The sequence below is a fragment of the Moschus berezovskii genome, chromosome 15 (assembly GCF_049115385.1).
Source record: "Moschus berezovskii isolate FMDL1 chromosome 15, NW_MosBer_1.0, whole genome shotgun sequence".
Classification (NCBI taxonomy): Eukaryota; Metazoa; Chordata; class Mammalia; order Artiodactyla; family Moschidae; genus Moschus; species Moschus berezovskii.
Genome location: NC_142474.1, coordinates 41,324,173 through 41,339,118, shown reverse-complemented (window position 1 = coordinate 41,339,118; position 14,946 = coordinate 41,324,173).

Genomic DNA, 14,946 nt, shown 5'->3' with positions numbered 1-14,946 from the left:
TGGGTGGAGTTCAGTGAGTTGGGGAGAGAGGAGCTGAAAAGAAGGCCAGAGAGCCAGTGGGGCCATGTGTCTCCACTGTGGGGACACAATGGGAGTCTGTGTCATATAGATTTTTGAAAGGACTTTACTCTGAGAGAAATGGAGAATTACATTTTGGGTTTTGAGAATAGTAGTTACATGAGCTGATGTTTTTTAAAAAGTCACTCTGTAGAGGACCAAGATGGTAGATGAGTAAGTGGACGTGGAGTACAACTCTGTCCTAGAATACATCAGGAATACACCTTCAGACATAGAAGTGCATACAGAACACCAGCTGAGAGCGGACAGGAGGACCTGACCAGCAGAAAAGAATATATGGAACCACACAAAACTCCGTAGAGCAAAGGAACTAGAGGGAAAAACTGGAGTGTTGGTAGGACTGGACCTGCCTTCAGCACGTGGGGGAACGGAAGCAGGGGTCCAATCCCCACAGTGGGGCAATTGTCTGAGTCAGAGGAGAAACATTTAAGGGTGAGTGTGAAACAGGTGATCTGTGGCAGCCTGAAGAGAATGAAAATCAGACAGTTCTTGTCGCAGCCATACATACCCCGCACAGGGATGCAAGTCCTCTAGAAGGCACAGTGGCTGGGAGATGGAGCTTAAGGATTGTGGAGCAATCCCAGGGCAAGGGCTTCTGTGGAGAGACAGATGAGGTGATGTGAGGGAGGAGATTGTGGTGGGAAATGCCTTGGAGGAAAGCCAGGCAGACATGGAAGCAAGGCAATACTGCTGAGTCACGCATAGGGGATGGAGCCATCACCATAGCCTCTTTCTCCCCACACACCAGCATGGGCAGCTGAACAATAGAGAGGCTGACCCATCCAGCACCTGAGGCAGGGAACTACAGAGGAGGACCCCACCCAGAGTGCCCCTTTAAGTGCCTGATGTGCTGATCTAGAGTAGGACCCCAGCCCAGGGCAGGAAGTCGGGGCACTGGCATGGGGGCATTCTATGTGCCTGATGCATGGAATAACAGAGAAGGACCCCAGGAAAGGGAGCCCTCTAAGTGCCTGAACGGGCTGAGCTATGGACAAAGACTAGACAAAGAGGCCTTCTGATCGTCAGGTACCAGAGGTTCAAAAAAAGACTCTGATAGGGCCAATACTCCAGTGGCTGAGGCAGTCTGTATCCCTGCACACTTGGCGCCACCATGGTCCCCACAACCCAAGCAGCTCTGCCACCTTCAAGCTCACCCCTCACTGGGGCAGAGCTGTCACAGGCTAAAAAGTCTTGTGTCTATGCACATGGTATCCCTTTGGTCATGTCCAACTCTCTGTGACCCTGTGGAGTATGTCCTGCCAGGCTTTTCTATTAGGGGTTTCTCCAGGCAAGAATACTGGAGTGTATTGCACAATTGCACTCAACTCACATGCTAGTAAAGTCATGCTCAAAATTCTCCAAACCAGGCTTCAGCAATATGTGAAACGTGAACTCCCAGATGTTTAAGCAGGTTTTAGAAAAGGCAGAGGCACCAGAGATCAAATTGCCAACATCTGCTGGATCATGGAGAAAGCAAGAGAGTTCCAGAAAAACATCTATTTCTGTTTCATTGATGATGCCAAAGCCTTTGACTGTCTGGATCACAATAAACTGTGGAACATTCAGAAAGAGATGGGAATACCAGACCACCTGACCTGCCTCTTGTGAAACCTGTATGCAGGTCAGGAAGCAACAGTCAGAACTGGACATGGAACAACAGACTGGTTCCAAATAGGAAAAGGAGTACGTCAAGGCTGTATACTGTCACCTTGCTTATTTAACTTATATGCAGAGTACATCATGAGGAACGCTGGGCTGGAAGAAGCACAAGCTGGAATCCAGATTGCCAGGAGAAATATCAATAACTTCAGATATGGAGATGACACCACCCTATGGCAGAAAGTGAAGAGGAACTAAAAAGCCTCTTGATGAGGGTGAAAGAGGAGAGTGAAAAGGTTGGCTTGAAGCTCAACATTCAGAAAACAAAGATCATGGCATCTGGTCCCATCACTTCATGGGAAATAGATGGAAAAACAGTGGAAACAGTGTCAGACTTTATTTTTGGGGGCTCCAAAATCACTGCAGATGGTGATTGCAGCCATGAAATTAAAAGACGCTTACTCCTTGGAAGGAAAGTTATGACCCACCTAGATAGCATATTAAAAAGCAGAGACATTACTTTGCCAACAAAGGTCTGTCTAGTCCAGGCTATGGTTTTTCCCTTGGTCATGTATGGATGTGAGAGTTGGACTGTGAAGAAAGCTGATCGCCGAAGAATTGATGCTTTTGAACTGTGGTGTTGGAGAAGACTCTTGAGAGTCCCTTGGACTGCAAGGAGATCCAACCAGTCCCTTCTAAAGGAGATCAGTCCTTGGTGTTCATTGGAAGGACTGATGCTAAAGTTGAAACTGCAATACTTTGGCCACCTCATGCGACGAGTTGACTCACTGGAAAAGACTCTGATGCTGGGAAAGTTTGGGGGCAGGAGGAGAAGGGGACGACAGAGAATGAGATGGCTGGATGGCATCACTGACTCTGTGGACATGAGTTAGTGAACTCCGGGAGTTGGTGATGGACAGGGAGGCTTTGCGTGCTGTGATTCATGGGGTTGTGGAGAGTCAGACACGACTGAGCGACTGAATTGAACTGATTGCACAATACTGGTTGCCACACTTCAGTTCAGTTCAGTCGCTCAGTCATGTCCGACTATTTGCGACCCCATGAATCACAGCACGCCAGGCCTCCTTGTCCATCACCAACTCCTGGAGTTTACTCAAACTCATGTCCACAGAGTCAGTGATGCCATCCAGCCATCTCATTCTCTGTCGTCCCCTTCTCCTCCCGCCCTCTATTCCTCCCAGCATCAGAGAATTTTCCAGTGAGTCAACTCTTCGCATGAAGTGGCCAAAATATTGGAGTTTCAGCTTTAGCATCAGTCCTTCCAGTGAACACCCAGGACTGATTTTCTTTAGAATGGACTGGTTGGATCTCCTTGCAGTCCAAGGGACTCTCAAGAGTCTTCTCCAACACCACAGTTCAAAAGCATCAATTCTTCGGCGATCAGCTTTCTTCACAGTCCAACTCTCACATCCATACATGACCACTGATAAAACCATAGCCTTGACTAGACGGACCTTTGTTGGCAAAGTAATGTCTCTGCTTTTTAATATACTATCTAGGTGGGTCATAACTTTCCTTCCAAGGAGTAAGCGTCTTTTAATTTTCTGGCTGTAATCAGCATCTGCAGTGATTTTGGAGCTCCCCAAAATAAAGTCTGACACTGTTTCCACTGTTTCCCCATCTATTTCCCATGAAGTGATGGGACCAGATGCCATGATTTTAGTTTTCTGAATGTTGAACTTCAAGCCAACTTTTTCACTCTCTTCTTTCACTTTCATCAAGAGGCTCTTTACTTCCTCTTCACTTTCTGTCATAAGGGTGGTGTCATCTGCATGTCTGAAGTTATTGATATTTCTCCCAGCAATCTTGATTCCAGCTTGTGCTTCTTCCAGCCCAGCGTTCCTCATGATGTAATCTACATATAAGTTAAATAAGCAGGGTGACAACATACAACCTTGATGTACTCCTTTGCCTATTTGGAACCAGTCTGTTGTTCCATGTCCAGTTCTAACTGTTGCTTCCTGACCTGCATACAGGTTTCTCAAGAGGCAGGTCAGGTGGTCTGGTATTCCTATCTTTTTCAGAATTTTCCACAGTTTATTGTGATCCACACAGTCAAAGGCTTTGGCATAGTCAATGAAGCAGAAATAGATGTTTTTCTGGAGCTCCCTTGCACTCTCCATGATCCAGCAGATGTTGGCAATTTGATCTCTGGTTCCTCTGCCTTTTCTAAAGACAGCTTGAATATCTGGAAGTTCACAGTTCACGTATTGCTGAAGCCTGGCTTGTAGGATTTTGAGCATGACTTTACTAGCATGTGAGAGGAGTGCAATTGTGCGGTAGTTTGACCATTCTTTGTCGTTGCCTTTCTTTGCGATTATAATGAAAACTGATTTTTTCCAGTCCTGTGGCCACTGCTGAGTTTTCCAAATTTGCTGGCATATTGAGTACAACACTTTAACAGCATCATCTATCAGGATTTGAAATAGCTCAACTGGAATTCCATCACCTCCAGTAGCAGATCAGGAACTCCTTATTGCCAAATTCATACTTAAATTGAAGAAAGTAAGGAAAACCACTAGACCATTCAGATATGACCTAAATCAAATCCCTTATGATTATACAGTGGAACTGAGAAATAGTTTTAAGGGACTAGATCTGATAGATAGAGTGCCTGATAAACTATGGAAGAAAGTTCGTGATATTGTTCAGAATGCAGGGATCAAGATCATCCCCATGGAAAAGAAATGCAAAAAAGCAAAATGGCTGTCTGGGGAGGGCTTAGAAATAGCTGTGTAAAGAAGAGAAGCGAAAAGCAAAGGAGAAATGGAAAGATATAAGCCATACCCATCTAGAGCACTATATTTCCTGATGCCCTAGCTGCCAACTCTCCTGAGTATCTGGTGCTGCCAGAACCCCTGTTACCCAAGCAGCTGCCCCACCTCCACACCTGGCCCTCATTGGGACAAACCCAAGTCTTCCAGGGCAGCCTCAGGAGTATATCCCAGTGGACGACCCACATGCTTAGGTGGAAATAAAACCATAATTGAAACCCAGGGGCAGTGTAGCTAAAGAAAAGGCCCTAAACCTTCTCACCAGCTGTATAAGGTGCAGATTAAGTCCACACAACCAACTACGCAGACTCTGTGTCTATGGAATATATAAAAGGACACTGAGAGCTCCCACAAAAGAAAACACACTAGCTCTGATAGCTGTGAAAATTGGAGGCAAGAACACACAGGAGTAGGACCAATTAGAATCTGAACTGCCCCCACTGCAGGTCCAGAGACCAGCACAGTGTTGGGGGGCATCCTAGGGAGGTGAGGTGGACTGTGACTTGAAATAAAGGAAAGGATCCTGATAGCAGTGACTCAAGAAAAACATTTATTATTCTGATGTTTTGACTTGTTCTGTGGTTTCTTTTGTATTTTTGTCCCTCCGCCCATCCTTGTTGTAGTTGTTGACTGGGAAAGGTTGGGGGCGGGAGGAGAAGGGGACGACAGAGAATGAGATGGCTGGATGGCATCACCTACTCTGTCGACATGAGTTTGAGTGAACTCCAGGAGTTGGTGATGGACAGGGAGGCCTGGCGTGCTGTGATTCATGGGGTCGCGGAGAGTCGGACATGACTGAACGACTGAACTGAACTGGACTGAACTGAATGAAATCTGATTAAGCTTTTGAGTTGGTTTCTTTTTTTTTTCAATCACACTTTTTATTGTTCTTATAAACCTCTGCCTGTATATTGGGCTTTTGCAGTTCTGTTGAATTTTTCTTTTCTCTTTCCTCTTCCCTCTGTTGTTTTTTCTTTTTCTCATTTAAATTTTTTAAAACCTTCTTTTGTTTGCTTTTCCTACTGTGCTTTCCCCCTTGCAGTTAATCTTTAATGTACAGAAATCTTCTTCATCTATATCTATTTAGCTTTGCTTATCTATTCTTTCTTTCGTTTCCTCTCAACATATTTGTTAGTTTTGTTTTCATTGCTTTATTCCCCACTTGACACCTTGTTTTAGTTTTGTTTTCCAGTTTGTGCTTTAGTTAGTTTTGTTTTCAACTTGTAGATATAATTTTTGGTTTCCTTTGTTTGCTGGGTCAATCAATCATACTTTATTTTTGTTGGACTCTCTTGATTTTGCTTATGGATGTATAAGTATATGTGTATAGTCCATCATTTGAATTATTATTTACATAATTTTATAACTCTCATTTGTCTGGGGTTCATCTTCAGTTTCTCATTTTTAGATATGTACTTTAATCCCACTTAATGCCATATCAAACCACTTGTGGAATCTTTGTTTCTGACCAGAGATCAAACCCTGAGCCTCTGGCATGGGAGTACTGACTCCAAGACCCTAGACTACCAGAGAACTAACCCTAGGGAGTATCAAATAGTGAGAACTCGCACAAATGAAACCACTTGAATACAAGACCTGTTATCACCCAACCACCAGTAGCACTCTGTGCAGGACACCTCATCCAAACAACAAACAAAACAAAAATACAAAACTAATCATCAGCAGAAAGGATTACCACCTCACTCAGTCTTGCCCATCAGAGGAAAAACAAACAAACAACAACAACAACAAAACCAGCATAAATCTCACTGTAAAGGAAGATTACACAGACTACTGCACCAACCTTGGGAGGGGGCAGAAATCTAAAGGAAGAAAGAATTCAACCTTGAAGCCTGGGAAAAGGAAACCTCAAGCACAATAAGTTTAAAAAAAAAGAATGAAAAGGCAGAGAAACACTGCACAAATGAAGGAACAAACTTTCACAGAAGTCCAAATAAATGAAGAGGAAATAGGCAAACTACCTGATAAGGAATTCAAAATAGTGATAGTAAAGATCAAAAACCTTGAAAATGGAATGGAGAAAATGCACAAATCAATTAATAAAGACTTGGAAGAAGTAAAGAATAAACATATAGAGACAAACAACACAATTACTGGAATTAAAAATACTCTAGAAGGAATCAATAGCAGACTATATGAAGCAGAAGAACGAATCAGTGAGCTGGAAGATAAAATGGAAATAACTCCTGTAGCGCAGAATAAAGTAAAAAGAATGAAAAGAACTGAGAATAGTCTCAGAGACCTCTGGGACAACATCAAATGCACCAACATACAAATTATAGGTGTCCAAGAGGAAGAAGAGAGAAGGAAAGGATATGAGAAATTTTAGAAGAGATTATAGTTGAGAATTTCCCCAGCATGGAAAAGGAAACAGTCAATCAAGTCCAAGAGGCACAAAGAGTCCCATATACAGGATAAACCCAAGGAGAAACACATCAAGACACATACTAATCAAACTAACAAAGATTAAACACAAAGAAAGAATATTAAAATCAGGAAGGGAAAAGCAACAAGTGACATACAAGGGAAACCTCATATGTTTAACAGCTGATCTTGCAGCAGAAACTCTGCAGGCCAGAAGGGAATGGCAGAATATTTTAAAAGTACTGAAAGGGAAATATCTACAACCAAGACTACTCTATGTGGAAAGGATCTCATTCAAAATTGAAGGAGAAATCAAAAGCTTTTCAGACAAGCAAAAGTTAAGAGAATTCAGTAACACCAAACCAGCTTTACAGCAAATGTTAAAAGGACTTATATAGTCAAGAGATACAAGAGAAGAAAAAGATCTACAAAATCAAACCCTAACAATTAAGAAAATGGCAATAGGAGCATATATATCAATAATTACTTTAAATGTAAAGGGATTAAATGCTCCACCAAAAGACACAGATTGGCTGAAGGGATACAAAAACAAGGTTCATATATATACTGTCTACAAGAAACCCACTTCAGACCTCAAGACTCATATAGACTGAAAGTGAGAGGATGGCAATATATTCCATGCAAATGGAAAGCAAATGAAAGCTGGAGTAGCAATCTTCACAGTAGACAAAATAGACCTTAAAATAAAGAATATTTCAAGAGATAAGGAAGGACACAATGTAATGATCAAGGGATCAATCCAAGAGGAAGACATAACAATTGTGAATTTCTATGCACCCAACAAAGGAGCACCTCAATACTTAAGACAAACAGTAACAGACATAAAAGGAGAAATTGACAGCAACACAATAATAGTAGGAGACTTTAACACCTCACTCACACCAATGGACAGATCATGAAAACAGAAAATTAATAAGGAAGCATAAGTGTTAAATGATACATTGGATGAGATGGATCTCATTTATCTTCAGGATATTCCATACAAATGCAGAAGAATACACCTTCTTCTCAAGTGCATATAGAACTTATTTCAGAATAGACCACATCTTGGGTCACAAGTCAAGGCTCAGTAAATTTAAGAAAATTGAAATCATATCAAGCATCTTTTCTGACCACAACACTATGAGACTAGATATCAGTTACAAGTAAAAAACTGTGAGAAACACAAACACATGGAGATTAAATGATACATTTCTAAATAATCAACAGGTTACTGAATAAATCAAAAGGGAAATCAAAAGATTTCTAGAAACAAATGACAATGAAAACATGACAACTCAAAACCTATGGGATGCAGCAAAGCAGTTCTAAAAGGGAAGTTTAAAGCAGATACAATCCTACCTCAAGAAACAAGAAAAACATCAAATAGACAACATAACTTTACACCTATAAAAACTGGAAAAAGAACACCCCCCCCCCCCCCACAAAATTAGTAGAAGGAAAGAAGTTATAAAGATCAGAGCAGAAATAAATGAAAAAGAAATAAAAGAATCAACAGTAAAGATTAATAAAACTAAAAGCTGGTTCTTTGAGAAGATAAATAAAATCGACAAACTTTTATCCAGACTCTTCAAGAAAAAAAGAGAGAAGAATCAAATCAACAAAATTAGCAATGAAAAAGGAAAGGTTATAACAGACAGTGCAGAAATATAGAGGATTGTAAGAGAGTATTATGAACAACTATATGGCAATAAAACGGATAACCTGGAAGAAATGGACAGATTCTTAGAAAAGTTCAATCTTCCCAGACTGAACCAGGAAGAAATAGAAATTACGAATAACCCAGTTACAAGCACTGAAATTGGAGCTGTGAAAGAAAGAACACCACCAATACAATATATTAACGCAGATATATGGAATTTAGAAAGATGCTAATGATGACTCTACATGCAAGACAGCAAGAGACACAGATATAAAGAACAGACTTTTGGACTTTGTGGGAGAAGGCAAGGGTGGGAGGATTAGAGAGAATAGCACTGAAACATGTATATTACCATATGTGAAATATATGACGAGTCCAAGCTTGATGAATGAAACAGGGCACTCAAAGCCAGTGCATTGGGACAACCAAGAGGGATGGGGTGGGGAGGGTGGTGGGTGGGGGGTTCTGGACAGGGGGACATATGTATACCCATGGCTGATTCATGTCAATGTATGGCAAAAACCTTTACAATATTGTAAAGTAATTAGTTTCCAATTAAAATTAATTAATTAATTAAAAAAAAGAAGCTGGGTATTTTTTTTTTAAAGTGAAAGAACCATCAAAAGAGTCTGAAAAGGAGAGGCTAGTGAGGTGGGAAGGACTGTTCTTAGAAGGCATGTGAAGTAAATGATTGCAGGAAAGAAGAGTTCAATGCTTCTAAAGGGACAAGTAAGAGAAGACTGAAAAATGACTACTGGATTTGACAGTTAACCTTGGCAGGTCAAGTGCAGCTTTGATAAGAGTGGTAAAAGGAAACCCTGAGTAGAGTTCAAGAAATGGCATGAAGAGACCAATAATAGAGTATACACAGTTTTCAAAGACTTTGCTGTAATGAGGACCACGGAATTGGGCAGTTGCTGAAGAAAGTGGAAAAGGCTCCCAGTTGGGGAAGATGACCAACTGTCTCTAAGGTCAGAGGAACAATCTAGCAGAGAGATGAAAACCTATGATGCAGCAGACAGAGGTGGGTTGACTTGAACCACGTCTGTATTAATTACTTCTGCTGCTCCAACAAATGGTCAAAAATTTTGTGGCTTGACACACCAATTTGTTATTTTACATTTGTGGAGGTCAGAAATTAAAAATCAATGGGCTAAAATCAAAGGCCAGCAGGCCTGCATTCTTTTCTGGAAGTTGTAGGGGGCAATCTATTTTATTGCTTTTTCCAGCTCTTAGAGAACATGTCTTGTGTTTTTGAAAGAGGATGTTTGCTATGACTAGAGTGTTCTCTTGACAAAACTCTGTTAGCCTTGGCCCTGCATTGTTTGTTCTCCCAAGACGAGCTTTTCTGTTACTCCAGGTATCTCTTGAATTCCTACTTTTGGATTTCAGCTCCCTATGATGAAAAGGACATCTTTTTTTGAGTAGTTCTAGAAGGTCTTGTAGATCTTCACAGAACCTTTCAACTTTAGCTTCTTCAGCATTTGTGGTTGGGGCACATAATTCGATTAGTGGGGTGTTGAATGATTTCCCTTGCAAGTGAACCAAGATCATTCTGTCATTTTTGAGATTGTACCCAAGTACTGCATTTTGAAATCTTTTATTGACTATGAGGGCTTCTCCTTTTATTCTATGGGATTCTTGCCCACAGTAGTAGATATAATGGTCATCTGAATTAAATTTGCCCATTTTTGTCCATTTTAGTTCACTGATTCCTAAAATGTCCATGTTTGCTCTTGCAATCTCCTGTTTGTCCACATCTAGTTTATCTGGATTAGAGACCTAACATTCCAGGTTCCTATGCAATATTATTCTTTACAACATCAGAATTTACTTTCACCAACAGACATGTCTACAACTGCAGGTTAATTCTGCTTTGGCGTAGCCTCTTCATTTTTTCTGGTGCTATTTCTCCCTCTTCCCTAACAGCATATTGGGGACCTACTGACCTGGGAAGTTCATCCTTCAGTGTCGTATCTTTTTGGCCTTTTCGTTCTGTTCATGGGGTTCTCACAACAAGAATGCTAAAGTGGTTTTCCATTGCCTTCTCTAGTGAACCACATTTTGTCGGAACTTTCCACCATGACTCGCCCATCTTCAGTGGCCCTGTCCAGCATGACTCATAGTTTCATGAGTTACAGAAGACTGTGATCTCATGTGATCATTTTGGTTCGTTTTCTGTGATTGTGGTTTTCATTCTGAGGGCCATAGGATTAAAATTCTTACTCCTCTGTCTGCCATGTGATGGATGAAGAAAAAAGGTTTTGCAAGCTTCCTGATGGGAGGGACTGACTGTGCGGAAAACTGAGTCTTATTCTGGTAGGCAGGGTCATACTCAGTAAATCTTTTATCCAATTTCTGCTGATCAGTTCAGTTCATTTCAGTTGCTCAGTCGTGTCTGACTCTTTGCGACCCCATGAATCACAGCACGCCAGGCCTCCCTGTCCATCACCAACTTCCGGAGTTCACTCAAACTCATGTCCATTGAGTCGGTGATGACATCCAGCCATCTCATTCTCTGTTGCCCCCATCTCCTCCCACCCCCAATCCTTCCTAGCATCAGACTCTTTTCCAGTGAGTCAACTCATCGCATGAGGTGGCCAAAGTATTGCAGTTTCAGCTTTAGCATCAGTCCTTCCAATGAACACCCAGGATTGATCTCCTTTAGAATGGACTGGTTGGATCTCCTTGCAGTCCAAGGGACTCTCAAGAGTCTTCTCCAACACCACAGTTCAAAAGCATCAATTCCTCGGCGATCAGTTTTCTTCATAGTCCAACTCTCCCATCCATACATGACCACGGGAAAAATCATAGCCTTGACTAGACGGACCTTGGTTGGCAAAGTAATGTCTCTGCTTTTTAATATGCTATCTAGGTGGGTCATAACTTTCCTTCCAAGGAGTAAGCGTCTTTTAATTTCCTGGCTGCAATCAGCATCCGCAGTGATTTTGGAGCCCAAAAAAATAAAGTCTGACACTGTTTCCACTGTTTCCCCATCTATTTCCCATGAAGTGATGGAACCAGATGCCATGATCTTCGTTTTCTGAATGTTGAGCTTCAAGCCAACCTTTTCACTCTCCTCTTTCACTTTCATCAAGAGGCTTTTGAATTCTTCTTCACTTTCTGCCATAAGGGTGGTGTCATCTGCATATCTGAGGTTATTGATATTTCTCCCAGCAATCTTGATTCCATCCTGTGCTTCTTCCAGCCCAGGTTCCTCATGATGTACTCTGCATATAAGTTAAATAAGCAGGGTGACAATATACAACCTTGACGTACTCCTTTTTCTATTTGGAACCAGTGGGACTGTATTCCTTCCCTGTAGTAGGAAAATCACTAGACCATTCACATATGACCTAAATAAAATCCCTTATGTTGTATAATGGAAATTATTAATAGACTCAAGGGATTAAATTGATAGAGTGCCTGAAACTATGAATGATGTTTATAACACTGTACAGGAGGTGGTGACCAAACCATCCCGAAGAAAAAGAAATGCAAGAAAGCAAAATGGCTGTCTGTGAGACCTTGCAAATAGCTGAGGAAAGAGGAAATGGGAAAGGTAAATGAGTAAGGGAAAGATATACCCAACTGAGGACAGAGTTCCAAGGAACAGCGAGGAGAGATAAAAAAGCCTTATTAAGTGAACAATGCAAATAAATAGGCTAAAATAATAGAATGGGAAAGACTAAATGTCTTCAAAAAATTTAAAGATACAAAGGGAACTTTTCATGTAAACATGAGGACAATAAAGGAAAGAAATAGTAAGGACCTAAGAAAAACAGAGGAGATTTAAAAGAGGTGCAAGAATACACTGAAGAACTGTACAAAAAAGGTCTTAATGACCTGGATAACCACGATGGTGTGGTCACTCACCTCTAGCCAGAATCCTGCAGTGTGAAGTCTAGTCAGTATTACTATGAACAAAGTTAGTGGACAGGATGGAATTCTAGCTGAACTATTTCAAATCGTAAAAGATGATGCTGTTAAAATGCTGCACTCAATATGCCAGCAAATTCGGAGAGCAAAGCAGAGGCCACAGGACTGGAAAAAGTCAGTTTTTATTCCAATCACAAAAAAGGGCAAAGCCCAAGTATGTTCAAACTACTGCAAATTGCACTCATTTCACATGCTAGCAACGTAATGCTCAAAATACTTTAAGCTAGACTTTAGCAATATGTGAACTGAGAACTTTTACAAGTTGGATTTAGAAAAACTAGAGAAAGCAATTGTCTAATTGCCAATATCTCTTGGATCATAGAAAAAGCAAGGGGATTCCATAAATACATCTACTTCTGCTTCCATGACTACTTGATATTCTTTGACTGTGTGGATCACAACAAACTGTGGAAAATTCTTAAAGAGATGGGAATAACAGAAAACCTTACCTGCTTCCTGAGAAACCTGTATGCAGGTCAAGAAGCAACAGTTAGAACCAGACATGGAACAATGAACTAGTTTAAGATTGGGAAAGGAGTACGTCAAGGCTGTATATTGCCACCCTGCATATTTGACTTATATGTGGACTACATGAAGCTAAGTGCAGGGTTGGATGAATCACAGGCTGGAATCAAGATTGAGGGGAGAAATATCAATAACCTCAGTTATGCAGATAACTCCACCTTTTGGGCAGAAAGCGAAGAGGAACTTAAAAGCCTCTTAATGAAGGTGGCAGAGGAGAGTGAAAAGCCTGGCTTAAATTTCTGCATTCAAGAAAATAAGATCATTGCAATCAGTCACATGGTGCGTGAGTGCATGCTAAGTTGCTTCAGTCCTGTCAGACTCTTTGTGACCCTATGGACTGTAGCTGGCCAGGCTCCACTGTCCATGGGATTCCTTAAGCAAGAATACTGGAGTGGGTGGCTATGCCCTCCTTCAGGGGATCTTCCTGACCCAGGTGTAGAACCCATGTCACTTATGTCTCCTGCATTGGCAGGTTCTTTACCAGTAGTACCACCTGGAAGCCTATCCAGTCCCATCACTTTATGGCAAATAGATGAGGAAAGAATGGAAACAGTGACAACTTTATTTTCTTGGCCTCCAAAATTGTTGTGAACCATGACTGCAGCCAGGAAATTAAGACACTTGGTCATTGGAAAAAAAATCTATGACATACCTAGACAGTGTATTAAGCAGAGACATCACTTTGCCCACCAAGGTTCATATAGTCAAAATTATGTTTTTTTCAGTACCATAGTAATGTAGAGATGTGAGAGTTGGACCATAAAGAAGGCGGAAGAATTGATTCTTTTGAAATGTGGTGTTGGAGAAGATTCAGTCCCTTCAACAGCAAGGAGAGCAAAGCAGTCAATCCTACAGGAAAACGACCTTGAATATTCATTGGAAGAACTGATGCTGAAGCTGAAGCTCCAATATTTTTCACCCTAATGTGAAGAGCTGACTCATTGGAAAAGACCCTGATGCAAGAAAGACTGAGGGCAGGAGGAGAAGGGTGTGACAGAGGATGAGCTGGTTTGAGGGCATCATTGACTCAATGGACATGAGTTTGAGCAAACCCCAGTGCAAAGAGTCATACTCGACTATGTCACTGTACAACAAGAGAACGCTTCATTTTCTGTCTTGGACAGTCTTCCGCCATCTTCAGAGACAGTGCACAGTGTCTTTGAGTCTGTTATCTAATGCTCCTATCTTCCCACCTTCTCTTGGACTACAACCCTCCCAGGTCCCATGTACAAGGACTTTGTGAATATACCAGAGTGATCCAGGTAATCCAGGAATATCCCCATATCATGATTTTAATCACCTTTGGTAAGTAGTTCCCCAGTCAGGTTCGGAACTTGTGCCCATGCTGTGGAAGCACAGAGTCCTCACCATTGGACCACCAGGGAAGTTCCAGGTTAAGAAAATTTTAGCCATAATTTCATCAGATACATTTTCTGTCCCTTTCCCCTTCTCTTCTGCTTCTGGAACCCTACACTGTGAATGTTAGTACGTTCTATTCCCTAGTTAAGGTAGCATTCTTCTTATGTTTCTAAGTTCCGGTAAATTGTATTGGTAAACTATCAATGTCTATCTCATAGCTGATTTTTTTTCAGGTGTTTATTGTTTCATTTGACACAAACAAATTCCTCTCTCTTCTCATTTTGCTTAACTTCCTCTCTCCCTGTGAAGTGAAAGTCGCTCAGTTGTGTCCGACTCTTTGTGACGCCATGGACTGTACAGTCCATGGAATTCTCCAGGCCAGAATACTGGATTGGGTAGCTGTTCCCTTCTCCAGGGGATCTTCCCAACCCAGAGATTGATCCAGGTCTCCCACATTGCAGGCAGATTCTTCACCAGCTGAGCCACCAAGGAAACATCCCTACGAAATTAAGTGAAAAACTTACCTGTTCTGGTCTTGCAGGGGTGTCCATGTGTGGACAGGTCCCTGTGCAGTCTTTATGCCTGGAGGATCTGGGGCAGAGC